Raw genomic sequence first — 17,176 nt, 5'->3', positions numbered from 1 at the left:
CTGACAAACTAATAATATTAGGTTGTCAAGAAAGTTCTTGCGGAATTTTAAATTTTGCTTTTAAATGATGTATATTCAAATTAATTTTCGTTAAATTACTTTGACTTTATATATCATTTTAAAGCCCGTTTTTCGCTCTTATCATGTTACTCTTTTTCTTTTTAAATAATTAGGCCATTTTTTCCGTAACATTGAATACAATATGGACACACAATTTTCTTATTCCAGTTCAAGCTAGGCCAAAAAGCTGCTGAAAAAACTTGCAATATCAACGATGCATTTGGCGCAGGAACCATTAATGAATGTTCAGCACAATGGTGGTTCAAGAAATTTCGTAGTGGTGACGAGAGTCTTGAAGATGATAAGCGTTGTGGTCGGCCATCGGATGTTGACAATGATCAACTAAGAGCTTTAGTCGAAGCCAATCCATGCACAACTGTTCGAGAGCTTATTTCTGTATTAGACGTAACTTATACGACAATTTCCAACCACTTGAAAGAGATTGGAAAAACACAAATACTTGAGAAATGGGTGCCCCACGAATTGAACGACAACCAAAAAAAATGCTGTTTTGAAGTGTCGTCTTCCCTTCATTTACGCAACAAGAACGACCCATTTCTCAACCAGATTATGACTTGTGATGAAAAGTGGATTCTTTACAACAACCAGCAATGCTCAGCTCAGTGGTTGGACACCGACGAAGCTCCACAGCACTTCCCAAAGCCAAAGTTGCATCAAAAGAAGGTCATGGTAACTGTTTGGTGGTCTGCGGCCAGTCTCATCCATCACAGCTCTTTGGATCCAGGCGAAACCATTATGGCGGAGAATTACTATCAGCAAATGGATAAAATGTATAAGAAACTCTGACAACAACAGCCAACATTGGTCAATAGAAAAGGACCAATTCTTCTCCACAACAACACTCGGCCGCACATTGCACAACTGACCCTGCAGAAGTTGAACGCATTGGGGCTACGAAACTCTGCCTCATCCGCCATACTCACCAGACCTCTCGCCTACCAACTACCACTTTTTCAAGCATCTTGACAACTTCCTGCCTGAGAAATGCTTCAAATACCAAGACGATGCCAAATACACCTTCAATGACTTCATCGCCACCAAACCCCAGAATTTTTACACTACTGGCATAAATAAACTTGTTTCGCGTTGGCAAAAGTATGTTGATTCGGACGATGTTTATTATGATTAATAAAGTTTTGTTTGAGCTGAAATATGTGCATCTGAATTTAAAGGTTAAAAACCGCAAAAACTTTCTTGACAACCTAATAATAAAGCGACGATCAAATATTCACACGTGTGTTTATTGGCAAAATGACTGTCTCCAAATATAACTAAATTATTTTACTTAAGTTTGTCATTATTTTCAAAATTCAAAGGCAGTGTCTTTGTATTTCAGAAATTTGGTAACAAAATGGTTAATGTTATGTTGATCATAATGGTTGTGATGATGATGGGATTTATGTTTAGCCCAGGTCAGTTCTCATATAACAGACGCATTCTAACCATGGCCATCCCGTCTGTGTCTAATATGTCTTTATTTTTTTGAACTAAGGAAAAGGACGGCAAAGACATGATAGTGAGGAGGTTTGGCTGCTATTTCAAGCAGGCCAGGTGACCACATAGTGGCTAGTGTTGTGTGCTTGGACGGATTTACTGTTTGTTTATAAGAAAATGAAAAAAATCTAAAGAAATTGGCAGAAGAAAAAGGGAAAAAATAAAATGTATAAGAAAGAAATTTTAAATATTTTGGCAAATCTGTGATGAGTTAATTAAAAACAAAGAATATCATTCGTTTTGGGTTTTTTAATTTGGGACTGGTTAATTTCAGTCTATTAACGAAGAATTTATAGAAAGTTTTGTATTTAGTTTGCAAAATTCTTGATGTGAAATATGTTGATACAGATTTTGTTGCATCTTGGGAGGGTCATTTCTTTTTACCAAGAAGAAGCACACATACACACTGGTTCTGTTTCACTTCTTTTATTATTGTTATTATTATTATTATTATTAAGGCAGTGAGCTAGCAGAACTGATAAGCACATTAGACAAAATCCTTAATGGCATTTTGTTTATTTTTACGTTCTGAGTTCAAATTTCACCAAGGTCAACTTTGTCCTTTATCCTATTGGGATTGATAGTACCAGTTAAATAATGGGTGTGTGTGTGTAGGGGGTGGTCAATATAAGCAACTAATTCCCTCTTCCAAAATTGCTGGATCTGTGCCAAAATTTGAAACCATTATTACTGTTATCATTAAGGCAGTGAGCTTAGTAGAATTGACAGCACATCAGGCAGAATGCTTTGCGGCATTTCATCCAGCTTCAGGTTCCAAGTTCAAATTCGGCCGAGGTCTACTTTGCCTTTCATTCTTTTGGGGTTAATAAAATAAATATCAGTTAAGAACAGAGACCAATATAATTGAATTTCTGGCCTTGTGCCAAGATTAGAAGGAAATAATGGCATTAAGCCATCCGGCTGGCAGAATCCTTAGCATTTCAAACAAACTGTTTACTGGCATTTCGTCTGGTTCTTCACATTCTGAGTTCAAATCCTTGCAAAGGATTAATGTAACCAACTGGACTCCACCTCCCCCAAATTTCAGGCCTCGTGCCTGTAATAGAAGCAATTATCATTAGTCAACCAATTAATTAATTGTCTGATTAGCCATTCGGTGGTCAATCAGTTCATCACAATCCTTTCGTCACCACTCATGACCTCATCAATGAAAGAAGGTGGTGTCAAGAAGTTCCCAGACTAGTTCTGTAGCTCACCAACAGATGGCAGCACGCGGCTGCACGCATGATGAAAGCTTTCAGTGACCTTCATGAGGCAGTGTGTGGAGCAACATTGCCGTGTTCACATTGCATTTTGTGATTTGTGATCAAATGGATGTTGTGGTCTGTGATTTTGTCATGGACAGGAACAGAAAGCCAACAAGGAATTTTGCATTAAACTTTGGCAGTCTGCTACAGAGACATTCAGCATTCTTTGGTAAGCTTGCAGTGATGAGGCAATGGGTCGTACACAATGCTTCAAGTGGCACAGGTGCTTCAACAGCCGAAGGACACACCTGGAAGACAATGAGCGACCTGGAAGACCTGCCACGAGCATCACTCCTAGAAATGTGGTATTGTACATGGAGAATTTGGCCCTTAGGGCCAGACCGTCAATCGAGGGTCCTACTGTTTTGAAGCATTTGAGGGAGGGCATTCAGAAAAAGAGCCCAAATCTGTGGGGCATGAAGAACTGGATTCTTTGAGACAACAATGCACCCTGTCACCGAGCTCCACTTGAGAGTTTCTTGCCAAAAACAACATGGCATTATTTCCAGCATATTCACCAGACTTAGCAGCTGCAGACTTTCATCTCTTCCCCCAAGATGAGTCTGCAGCTCATCGTTTTAAAACCTTTGTTGAGATCCAGTGCAAATCACAGAAGGTCCTTGACTCACAGAAAACAACTTCCAGTCTGGATTCTGAAAGTGGTAGGAATGCTGGGACAGGTATATTGCTGCACAAGGTGACTAGTTTGAAGGAGATGATGTTAAAACTTAGGTAAATAAATTATTTTTTATTAAACATAACTAGTCCAGGAACTTTCTTGATACCACCTCACACACCCTTTCTTGTCCAAATCTATCATAGTTGTGCTCGCTGATTGATTAGCTGAACGATCAATCAATAGAATTGTTGACAAATTCATTTTCAGAAGTGAAATATAACCAGTGTGTGTTCCTTATTAGTGACAAAAAAACTGACCCTCCCAACTTATCAGATTTATTGAAAGTTATTTTGGGTTCTGGGGGATATATTCTTTTATCTAACCTTGTTTGCTGTTGATGAACATATAAGGTCTTCCCGACCCCTACACTCTGGCAACCTCCACTCACCCACATTCCTGGTTCCTCTGACCACCCTTCTCACTTCTACTCACTTTATATCTTGAAGGTAGACCCAGACATCTCACTCCAACTATTTTTCCCTCTCCCCAGCTACAGTTCAATCACCTGACCCCTTTCTCCTAAAATGAGTAATCATGTAACTCCTCTCCAGAAAAACCCTGTTCTGTTCCCTTCTTTCATACTTAAACCCCTCATCAAGCACAATGGTTCTCAACCTTATTTTACTGACCCCTTAGCCATTCAGTTTTTTTTTATATTTTTATAATTAAATATTAAGAATTGTGTAAAAAAATATTTTGTGTATTGCAGAAGTGTAACTAATTTATTTCACATAAGCTTGAACAACAAAATCTAATATGGACCCCAAGAAGGGTCCCAGGGACCCTGGTTCAGAACCACAGATCTAGCTTAAACCCACCACCACTACCACTCTCTAGCTACCCACTCAGTTAAAGAGGATCTTAGTCTTGCAGACTGCATGGTGACCTCCCTAATGCTGGTGCCACAAGAAAAGCACTTAGTCTATGTTGCAAAGTGGTAGGTGTAGGAACCACACTAAAGTTGACATTGGTGCACAATGCAGTCCTTGGGCCCATCAGATCCTGTCAAACTGTCTCACCTATTCCAGCAAGGAATACAGATATTTAATGGTTATGATGTTATTGTTATTAGCAGCAACAATAAAAGAAAGGCCAACATCCTTAGCGCTTGGCATGGGGCCCAGTCATTAGGGGTGCTGCACTCTTGATTGGAACATCAGGGTTTCTATTCCCTAAGCTAACAGCGTTATTCTTTGTTTGACTGTGGCCATGCTGGAGTACCACCTTGAATTTATGTTGAATAAACGAACTCCAGGACTCTTTTTTTTTAAGCCTGGTACTTATTCTCTCAGTCTGCTAAGTTATGTAACAAACACACCAACACCAGTTGTCAAGCAGTGGGGGTGGGGGGTCAAACACATGAGCGTGCACATGATGAGCTTCTTTCAGTTTCCATCTACTACATCCGCTCACAAGTCCCAAGGCTACAGAAGATACTTTCCCCAGGTGCCATGCAATGGGACTGAACACAGAACCATGTAGTTGGGAACCAAGTTTCTTACCACACAGTCACTCCTGACCCTAGAATACACAATTCCAGAGTTCTTGACTTCTGAGTCATTGGTAATAGTATATAACACTCTGTCATTCTTTTTAGAAATTGTCAGCATAATATAATAACCTGCTGAGATACAATAAATCTTTTAGAAAGCAAAACGTTTCTTAAAGACAAAATAATTGCAGTCAGAAAGAGATTCGCGGAATAATTGTTTTTCTTTTCTTTCTCTTTAATGAAAAAAATCTAATAAAACCTTTTATTAAAGCAATGAGTGTTGCAAGTAAGTTCCTGGCAGTCTGGAGGACACAATGTGTAGCCCAATGTAGAAATTGAACCCACAGCCTGAAACTGTGAGGCCAACATCTTAACCACTAAGCCCCTGTAATTTCAATTATGGGACTGACCATACTGGAGCGTTTTTTAATTAACTGTATCACCCCCACCCCACTCCTGTACTGAGTAATCTGGTACTTAGCAGTTTGGTAGACTGATAAAATAAGTTACAGTTTTAACATAAAGGGACATAACTCAACACACACAAAGGGCTTTCACAGTTTCTTTCTCCCCTATGAAGACACTGGCACATAATGTACTTCTCAGACCCATTGAATCTTGTCCAACAGTCCTTCTGGTGCCAGCACGGAACTTGAACATTAAATGATCATTAACAAATGGTTGAATTCACATATGATGGGCTTTTTTCAATTTCCATCTACTACATCTGCTCACAAGGCCCAAGGCTATAAAAGATACTTGCCCCAGGTGCCATGCAATGAGATTGAACCCAGAACCATGTGGTTGGAAACCAAGCTTCTTACCACACAGTTTCTAAGTATGTTTAGAGATTAGGATTCCCAGCTGTTAACTATCAAACAAAATAACAATTTGATTTGTAGCCGAGACCAGCTATACATTTTCTTCAAGTTATTGCTAGTTTCATTTATATATAGCCTGGAACACTGCCAGATGTATTTTGTGTCACAAATGAAAAACAAAAGTTAGTTTACAGTGTATGAATATTTGATTAAGTGGTCATACATAAGTATTTTTGTCTACTTGTGTGTCTGTATATATTTGTAGGTATGTGGGTTGGATACATTTGCAGTGTAAGAGTATTTTATATGTGTGTGTTTATATGTACACACACAATAGGGATGTACAGTGAGAAAGAGTGCTCAACAAAGTATTTGGTGGATAAATACATTTTTTATTTGTGGTTTAACAATGCCACCAAAGGTCTTATGGAAGATTTTTGCCATTTTTCTAGTGTTGCACTTAATGCTACGAATCAGTCTTCTTGGTGGAAGACACTGTGAGATAATGAGAGATTTTACAGGACTTTAAAACGGTTATTTTAGTTATTACAGACACAGATGAGGGGAGGTAACTCAAGTCAGTACATTAATTGTTATTTCCCTTACAATGGCATGTGTTTCAGGCCTATCCTTTGATGAAAAAATCTTGAAAAAGGTAGTTCTCTTATTACAGCACCTCATTAGAAAGATCCAATTTTAAGAACAATATATGCTACATCAAACCAAACTTACTTACGCCCACAAGATTCTGACAGGAAAATTTTGCAGTGTAACCATCTGTACAGATTGATCATGATTACAAACTTAGCAAGATGATTTCTGAAACTTAAAGACACCCACTTTCCATGCTCACATAAATATTAAATGATCTTTAATAGGAACACAATTAAAATAAGTTACAGTTGCCTCCCCATCCGAGGCTCAGCAATTTTCAATCACAATGAGGATAATAGCATTAGGAATATCCCACATAGATCTTGTAACTGTAGATTCTTTAATAACTGTCCCCATCACAATATGTACTTGAAAAACGAACTAGTTTCCAGGGCCAATTTCACCGTCAAGGATGGAAGCACAAGAACTTGCATTGGAATAACTAGAAATACCTTTAAGTAAAGATACATGTGTCACTCTCTGAACAAAGCTAACATTTTAATATAGTATGGTGCCTTAAAAACGAGTGTGGTCAATCCCCAAATAAACTGGAGCATTGTAGTTAAGGCCAGCAAATATAAGGGACAAGGCAGCAGATGATTTCTCTATATTACAGGGAAATTAAACATAACTTCAACTCTTAACATTATTTACATTTGACAGATATTTGTCCTCATCTTGTTTGTTGTTAACACAATGTTTCAGCTAATATACCCTCCAGCCTTCATCAGGTGTCTTAGGGAAATTTCAAACCTAGCTTCTCATTCCTAGTAGTGGTTAAGAGTGCAGGCTACTAACCCCAAGATTCCAAGTACGATTCCAAGCAGTGACCTGAATAATAATAATCATAACATCGAAAAATACCTTAGGAATGAGAACCCAGGTTTGAAATTTCCCCAAGACACCTGATGAAGGCTGGAAGGTATATCAGCTGAAAGGTTGTGTTGACAACAAACAAAATGAGGACAAATATCCGTCAAATGTAAATAATGTGCATAAATCCTCATCTCTTAAAACTGTTTCAAGTGTTAACATTTTGAAAATTAGAGACTATACCTTTTCCTTTTGCAGATACAAACAACATTTTAAACAGAAATGTCAAGCATGACTCCTCACTGACTTCACCACCTACCAAGCCAGGATCAATTTAAAATATATTTATACAAATAATATGCATAATAAATATACACTCTCTATTCCACCTCAAGAACTCATGTTTGAATCCTAAACTCTGCATTTCTGTAACATTATATAATAGATATACAAGACATCATACTATTTGCAAAATAGATCTTCATAAACTTATAAACATTTAAAGTCTGAGTAAATCTCATAAAATGACCAGTATACACATGCGTATACATCCATAAAAATGCAACCATTTGACATGGAGCAAACTTAACAAAAGTAAATGTTCTCCGATGATGCAATTAAACTATGTTGAACATAGTATTTACAAACATTGTACCAATACTTGTATAAGACCAACGCCAACACAAAAGAAGTACAGTAGTTATTAAGTGAGTCACCTCACCATAACCGTGTATTTAACAGCCACAAAAATGGAGGCTAATTACCAACATTTTTAAGTGAAACACTTGAAAAATTGTTAAACTCTTTTCATGAAACCATTGGTTTTTATATATATGTCGCCTGACTGGCATTTGTGCCCTGTGCTAGTGGGATGCTAAGAGCACCATCCAAGCATGATCATTACCAGAGCGGCTAACCGGCTTCCATGCCAGTGGCACATAAAAGGCACCATTCAAGTGTGATCGTTACCAGCGTCGCCTTACTGATACTTGTGCCAGTGGCATGTGAAAAAACATTCGAGCGAGGTCATTGCCAGTACCACCTGACTGGCCCACATGCCGGTGGCACGTAAAAGCTCCCACTACACTCTCAGAGTGGTTGGCATTAGGAAGGGCATCCAGCTGTAGAAACTCTGCCAGATCAAGATTGGAGCCTGGTGCACCCATCTGGTTCACCAGCCCTCAGTCAAAATCATCCAACTCATGCCAGCATGGAAAGCGGACGTTAAACGATGATGATGATGATGTACTAGATTTACTACTCAGCGTTGCCCGGTAAAGTATTCATGGAATTGTTTGCGAGTTTATAGAATGACATGTCATTGCAGGCATCACTGCCAGGACACGAGACATGTGGAACGGAGGCTAGAAGGAATCTAATCCAGTGTTCTGGGAGTTCTGCCAGTCGTCCTATGGATTGGTTAGTTTTGTTCTGTTTTTTATTATTAACCCAGATAGGTTGAAAAATACAGATGATGACCCCGGCAGGAATTGAACTCGGCAGAAAATTGGAACAAATACCACAAGGCATTCTAACCAATGTTCTAACTCAGCAGTTCTCAGGGCCTCATGCGACCCTCAAGAATCCTTACAGCAGCCCCTGATGGTCTCCCCTCCATAAATACAATAAATTTTTCTTTAATTGACTTGTGTTTTGCTTTGTGTTTTGCTTTTTTTTTTGCTTTTTTTTTTGCTTTTTTTTTTTGTGCAGTCCCCTAAAAAATCCAGGTTTTGAGATTTGGCCCAGATATTAAAAAAGGTCGAGCACCACTGGTCTCACAAGTCTGAAAATTCACAGACTTCTGGAATGGCAAAGTTATATCTTCTAATCTAACATGATTAATGGAAGGTGAGTTTAACTTGGAAGAAGAGTTATCCAAGGGAACATTTAACTCTCTTCAGTGACTTTGCATCACATGGAGATATAAAAGACAACAGAATAACATTGTTTAGGGGCAGGAGGGAGTCATACCCCTAAAATCATTGAAACGTTTTTAGAAAGTTATAGCATCAGATCTCCAATAATGATGCTTTCTCTTTAAATTCCTTAGTTTTAGTTCTGGCAATATTTTATCTAAAATGGCAAGCTGATAGAGTCATTGGAGTGCCAGACAAAATACTTAGTGGCATCTTGTCTCCCTCCATGTTCAGAGTTCAATTTCTGTCTAGAGTGACATTGCCTTTTCTCCTTTCAGGGACAATAAAATAAATACCAGTTGAAAACTGGGGCTGATCTCACCAACTCCGAAATTCTGGCCTTGTGCCAAATTTTGAAATCAATATTTCATCTGATTTAGCTCTAATAATAATATTAAATAAATCCTGCTTATTTCCATTGTTCTACAAGACCATGGTAAATATTCGCAACGATGAGTAAAGCAAGGTCTTAAATCCCTATTTCACCAAGTCTTACAGAGTTCCAGCTTTGTCTGCTGGACTTGGATAGAACTAAATACCACTAGAAGCTTCTGGAAGATTCCAAGATATTCTCCATGTTATATTGCTCTAATTTAATTCTATGTTATAATAATAATGAAATTATTGTATACAGTGCTCAGGTGCACCACAACTTGTCAAAAGTGTGTATAAAGTATATGCAGTAATGTACAAATGTCTGGAAAGTGAACAGTGTATGAGTCAGATACATGCTTGGAGAGGAGAAAATCAGGTGTAGTGTTGGCAAATCTCAGGAAGCATGGAAGTTTTGAAGGATGCAGTGCTCCGACAACTAACAACTGATGCTGGCAGTTTGTTCCATACTTCAGCAACTCTTAGCGTGAAAAAATGTTTCCGAAAGTCATGGGAGCTGTGCTGTTTTCTGACTTTGTAAACATGTCCACGGGTGTTAGATAGGTGGAGTTTGAAAAGGGGCTCAGAGTTATTGTTTGTAAAATGGTTAATGATGTTCTAAGTATCCAACTAAGTTTAGTCACTCTGCTTTATTTCATGCGTTTCACCTTGTTTCCTTTTCAAGTGAACTTTTGACTGCCTTCTAATTTGCATATTGGTTTGTTTCGTAAGTGGTGTGATACTTTTTGCACGTGCATCTTTAGGTTCTGCTTTTTCTTTAATCAGCATGTATTTTTGAGTATATATTGTGTTGTATCTGCTCATATATTCTCTCCATTATTGGCTTGCATTTGAGTAATGTAATCCAAGTTAATAATTCTGTATTAAAACATAACACTTATGGATTGATAATTCTCACTGCAATGTTGAATGATTATCCCCGAAAACAATGGACAGACAGCAACTGCAACACACAATGACCAGCTAACATCAGGATAGCAATTACTATGGCACTTACAGTTCAAGAACAATAAGCTTCGTCATTTGTAGTAACATCAACAACAACTTTTGTTTACTATTAAAGTAAATACTTTTTATCAAAAATCTCAAACATACAGGTGCAGGAGTGGCTGTGTGGTAAAGTAGCTTGCTTACCAACCACATGGTTCCGGGTTCAGTCCCACTGCATGGCACCATGGGCAAGTGATTTCTACTATAGCCTCAGGCCAACTAAAGCCTTGAGAGTGGATTTGGTAGATGGAAACTGAAAGAAGCCCATCATATATATGTGTGTGTGTGTGTGTAAATATATATATATATATAAAATATATGTGTATATGTTTGTGTGTCTGTTTTGTTTACGTCCCCGTAACTTAGTGGTTTGGCAAAAGTGACCGATAGAATAAGTACTGGGCTTACAAAGAAAAAGTCCTGGAGTCGATTTGTTCTACTAAAGGCAATGCTCCAGCATGGCCGTAGTCACATGACTGAAAGAAAATAAAAGAATAAAAGAGTATTTCTATGTTCTTCATCAAAACAAAAAGAATTGAGGAATCGTTTGTTAAGAATGTCCTAAATTCTTTGGAACTGGTCTTCACTTCCTGTGAAATTGCCTACCTCGTCACCATTAAGATGCAAACCTGAAGACAACACCATTTTAATTAAAACACTGCTGACGACATTCAGAAGATGCTGATTGGGAAGGTGAAATGATGAGAGAAGTTTTCTTTATCATTTTCTTGTTTCAGTCATTTGACTGTGATCATGCTGGGGCACCACCTTGAAGAATTTTTAGTCCAGTAAATCAACCCCAGTACTTGTTTCTCTTTGAAGCCGGGTACTTATTCTATTGGTCTCTTTTGCCGAACTGCTAAGTTACAAGGATGTAAACACACCAACACCGATTGTCAAGTTGCAGTGGGGGGACAAACACAGACATAAAGACACACACATAGGTATACACATACTCATACACATGCGATGGGCTTCTTTCAGTTTCCATCTGCCAAATCCACTCACAAGGTTATGGTTAGCCTGAAGCTATAGTAGAAGACACTTGTCCAAGGTGCCATGCTGTGAGATTGAACCCAGAACCATAGGGAACAAACACAAGCACAAAGACACATATACACATGCACAACAAGCTTCATTTAGTTTCTTATTTCTTTATTGCCCACAAGGGGCTAAATATAGAGGGGGCAAACAAGGACAGACAAAGGGATTAAGTCGATTACATCAACCCCAGTGCATAACTGGTACTTAATTTATCAACCCTGAAAAGATTAAAGGCAAAGTTGACCTCAATAGAATTTTAACTCAGAACATAACGGCAGACGAAATACCTATTTCTTTACTACCCACAAGGGGCTAAGCACAGAGAGGACAAACAAGGACAGACAAACGGATTAAGTCGATTACATCGATCCCAGTGCATAACTAGTATTTATTTAATCAACCCCGAAAGGATGAAAAGCAAAGTCGACCTCGGAGGAATTTGAGCTCAAAACATAGAGGCAGACAAAATACCGCTAAGCATTTTGCCCGACATGCTAATGTTTCTGCCAGCTTGCTGCCTTTTAGTTTAGGCTTCATTTAGTTTCTGTCTACTAAATCCACTCACAAGGCTTTGGTCATCCTGAAGCTATAGTAGAAGACACTTGTCCAAGGTAGCACACAGTGAGACTGAACCTAGAACCTAGAACCATGTGGTTGGGAAGCAAACTTCTTACCACACAACCACTCAAAAATATTGCCTCAATGTCTGGCAACTTCAAATGTCACATCTTGCTGCTCCACCACCATAATTCTCTTTATATTTATTAAGTGCTACTTAAAACTTATTCACTCGGTTAAGTGGTCCTTGCTCTAAACCTCTTATTTTTGCTAATGGCCAACATATATCCACATGTCCTTTTTTCAAGTTCTTTCCACTTTGAAATGGTCTTCCTTTTTTTATCTTCTTAAACCTAGGTGCCAGCATAGCTGTGTGGTAGGAAGCTTGCTTCCTAACCACATGGTTCCGGGTTCAGTCCCACAGTGTGGCACCTTCGCCAAGTGTTTTCAACACCAAATTCTGAGTGGATTTCGTAGACAGAAACTGAAAGAAGCCCGTTGTGTGTGTGTGTGTATGTATTTGTCCACCACAACTGCTTGACAACCACTCTTTGTGTGTTTATGTCCCCATAACTTAGCAGTTTGGTAAAACTGCCTAACAACTGATGCCAGCAATTTGTTCCACACTTCAGCAACTCTTAGCGTGAAAAAATGTTTCCGAAAGTCATGGGAGCTGTGCTGTTTTCTGACTTTGTAAACGTGGACATGTTTACAAAGTCAGAAAACAGCACAGCTCCCATGACTTTCGGAAACATTTTTTCATGCAAAGAGTTGCTGAAGCATGGAACAAACTGCCGGCATCAGTTGTTTGTTGTCGGAGCACTGCATCCTTCAAAACTTCCATGCTCCCTGAGATTTGCCAACACTACACCTGATTTTCTCCCCTCCATACATACGCAAGCATGTATCTGACATACACTGTTCACTTTCCAGACGTTTGTACATTACTACATATGCTTTATACACACTTTCTGACAAGTTGTGGTACACCTGAGCACTGTATACAATAATTTCATTATCATTATTATTAAAATAAGTACCAAGCTTAAAAAGACAAGAAGTGCTGGAATCAATTTCTCCAACTAAATATTCCTCAGGGTGATGCCCCAGCTTGGCCACAGTGTGATAACTGAAAAGATTAAAAACTTAATGATTCAAAACCAATATTATAGAAAGGTAAGTCAAGAACATTTGGAACTTTTGTGCTGGAATGAAAGAGTTTCCAAGACACAAAGACCTCTGTCTGTATTTCCATTATAGGCACTGCATTGTGTGAGGTTTGTGTTCTTACAAATGGGACAGATTGAATAATCCTTCTACTCTAAGCACAAGGCCTGAAATTTTGGGGGAGGAACACAGCCAATTAGATCGACCCCAGTATGATACTTAATTTATCAACCCTGAAAGGATCAAAGGCAAAGTCGACCTCGGTGAAATTTGAACCCAGAACATAAAGACAGATGAAATACCGCTAAGCATTTCACCTGGCATGCTAACAATTCTGCCAATTTGCCACCTTGGATAGTTTGAATAATGTAGCCATGAGCTGCCTATACATTCAAAATAGATAGGGCAGTCATGGTTGGAGTGCCTTTCTTCAATGGTGTTGACCAGGAGTTAAACTACAACCACAACATCACACATAGATAAACTGGTTGCGACTTTCTTTGAAACCAGCAACTCAAATCAAAATTCTTTGTTACGATTTTAATGATTCCAAAATTAATATCATAGGAAAATAAATGAAGAATATTTCAAGTTCTATTTTGGAATGAAAATGATTCTCCAAAAGAAAACTATTGCAATTTATTTCAACCACAGATACCAGATTTCATAGTGCTGGTGCCCAACACATGCTGGAATGGAACCTGGCCATTAAATGATGATTTATATATATGTGTGTGTGTATGTATGTATATATGTGTGTATATGCATATATATGTGTGTGTGTGTGTGTGTGAATAAATAAATATATATATATAAATTTTATTGTTTTGTTTGTTTCAGTCATTATTCTTTGTAAGCCTAGTACTTATTCTATCAGTCTATTCTGCCGAACTGCTAAGTTATGGGGACGTAAACACACCAACATCGGTTGTCAAACGATGTTGTTGGGGAAAAACACAGAAACACACACAAATATGACAGGCTTCTTTCAGTTTCCATCTACCAAATCCACTCACAAAGCTTTGGTTGGCCCGAATCTATAGTAGAAGCCGCTTGCCCAAGGTACTATGTACCATGCAGTAGGACAGAATCCTGAACCATGTGGTTAGGAAGCAAGCTTCTTAAAAATATGTTTATATATATATATATCTTTTATCTTTTACTTGTTTCAGTTATTTGACTGCGGCCATGCTGGAGTACCACCTTGAAGAATTTTAGTTGAGCGAATCGACCTCAGGACTTATTTTTATTTGTAAAGCCTGGAATATATTGCATCAGTCTCTTTTACCAAACTGCTAAGTTACGTGGATGTAAACACATCAACAGCAGTTGTCAAGTGGTGACAGGATGGGGGGTAACAAATAGACATATATATATATATATATATATATATATATATATATATAATGATAGGCTTCTTTCAGTTTCCGTCAACCAAATCCTCTCAAAAGGGTTTGGTCGGCCTAAGGCTACAGTAGGAAACACGTACACAAGGTAACACACACACACACGCGTGTGTATATGTGTGTGTGGACGGAAATAGTTCCACCTGGTGAAGAAGGAAATTGTGGAGAGGGACAAAAGCGCCACCTGGTGGCGAGAAACGGTAACAAACCGACAAAATCATTTGCTGCGTCCTATGATTTCCCTTTGTGTTCCGAGTTCGAATCCCACCAAGATCGAATTTAACACATTTATTAGAAAAACGATGAATGTTCTTAGTCAATTTCATCAACTCTACCAAACCGCAAAGTGTCTGGTTGTGCTTATATTTGAAATCGTTAAGTTTAAATTAATAACAGACTCGATTCGATGGTGGAGGAGGTGACCGTGAGGGTGGTGGAGGTGGCGGGGCCTCGGTACAAGGGAAGACGAAAATATGCTTCTTCCACCTAGTTATCTCCCTTGCACTGTACACTTCCTGTTAAAAAAATTCCCAGACTTTTTCACTCTTTCTTTCGTTTAGCGAAAAGACTCTACCCCGTCACTGAGTTGAATTCAGCCTAACAATTACAATAGAACACACATATGGAAGCCTAAAACGGATCCCTAGCTCCAGCCTCTGCCGTGAACTTGGAACCTAACGGATGACCAATTATAGCACTTACTCAGCGTATCTATTCGGTTTAGATCACCAGTGAACTAAACCCCTTGTGTGTGTGTGTGGTGTGTGTGTGTGTGTAAAAAGGGTTGTGCAGTAAAAAGCTTGCTTACCGATTCAGTCCCACTACGTGATACCTTGGGCAAATTTCTTCTACTATAGCCTCAAGCCGACCAAAGCATTATGAATGAATTTGGTAGACGGAAACTGAAAGAAGCCCATCGTATATATATGTGTGTGTGTATGTATGTTTTTGTGTGTTTGTTCCCCCTACCATTGCTTTGCAACCGTAACGTATCCTATCGGTATCTTTTGCTGAACTGCTAAGCACTAGGTTACAAAGAATAAGTCCTGGGGGTCGAGTTATTCGACTAAAGGCGGTGCTCCAGCATGGCCGCTATCAAATGACTGAAACAATATATATATATATATATATATATATACATTATATCCACACCCACACGTACACATGCGAATATAAAAATAATCGCACATACACACACCACATCATGTATACATATTTTATCAGAGCCATGAATGTTTAGTCAAGTGAATCGAACCCAGTACATTTTTTAAAGCTCAATACTTATTCTATCGATCCCTAATCGCACATACACACACATCATGTATACATATTTTATCAGAGCCATGAATGTTTAGTCAAGTGAATCGAACCCAGTACATTTTTTAAAGCTCAATACTTATTCTATCGATCCCTTTTGACGAATTGCTAAGTTACTGGAACATAAAGATACCAACACCGTTTTTCAAGCAGTGGTAGGGGGCAAACACACACACGGGCTTCTTTCACTTTCCATCTACCAAATCCACTCAAAAAGGTTTGGTCATCCTGAGGCTATAGTGGAAGACACTTTCCAAAGGTACCACACAGTGGGACTTGAAACCATGAGGTTGGGCTGCAAACTTCTTACCACACAGCCACGCCTGCACCTAAGCCCACACTATAATGAGAACGCTTATTGTTTGTTAATGAATTTGTGTGTTGGATGATCGTGATACACTGTCTTTTTTTGTGTGTTTATTCCAAGGACAGACATTATCACAGTCTACACTAGAAGCTGAAGTGTCTGTCCATCTCCCACTTCCCCCTCCATCCACTCCTGCTCCCCCTACCTGAGGTACCACCTGGATACCTCAACACTGCTGCCTGTCTCCTTGTCTACAAGCACCTGCTCTGCTCCCACATGCTTCCCTCATACCTTAACCCCCATCTAACATAATGATGCAGCATCCTTCCATTCCTTGTGTCCGTAGACTTGTGAACTACATGGTACTCTCACTAGTGCCAATGCCATATAAAACAAACAATGGTACCTGTTGCAGTTCTTGATCTTTGCAGCTCCTGTCAACCCATCCCAGCACGAAACATCGACATTAAATGGTAATCGTTAATATACAATGTGGATGGGTATAGGTGATGATGTGAGATCAGGCAAGGGGGCCCCTTTGTGCACACACACACTGCTTCAAGGAATCAGTGTCACAGAGGTGGGTGAGTCTTAAGAATCCCATGTTGCCTAACATCCCAGTTATTTACACAGTTCTAGATTTAAGAGATGAGGAATTATTTACATCATTTACATTTGATGGATATTTGTCCTCATCTTGTTTGTATGGTGTAGTGGTTAAGAGTGCAGGCTACTAACCCCAATATTCCGAGTTCGATTCCAGGCATCGTCGTTTA

The sequence above is a fragment of the Octopus sinensis genome, linkage group LG1 (assembly GCF_006345805.1).
Source record: "Octopus sinensis linkage group LG1, ASM634580v1, whole genome shotgun sequence".
Lineage (NCBI taxonomy): Eukaryota > Metazoa > Mollusca > Cephalopoda > Octopoda > Octopodidae > Octopus > Octopus sinensis.
This window is presented reverse-complemented; position numbering follows the sequence as displayed.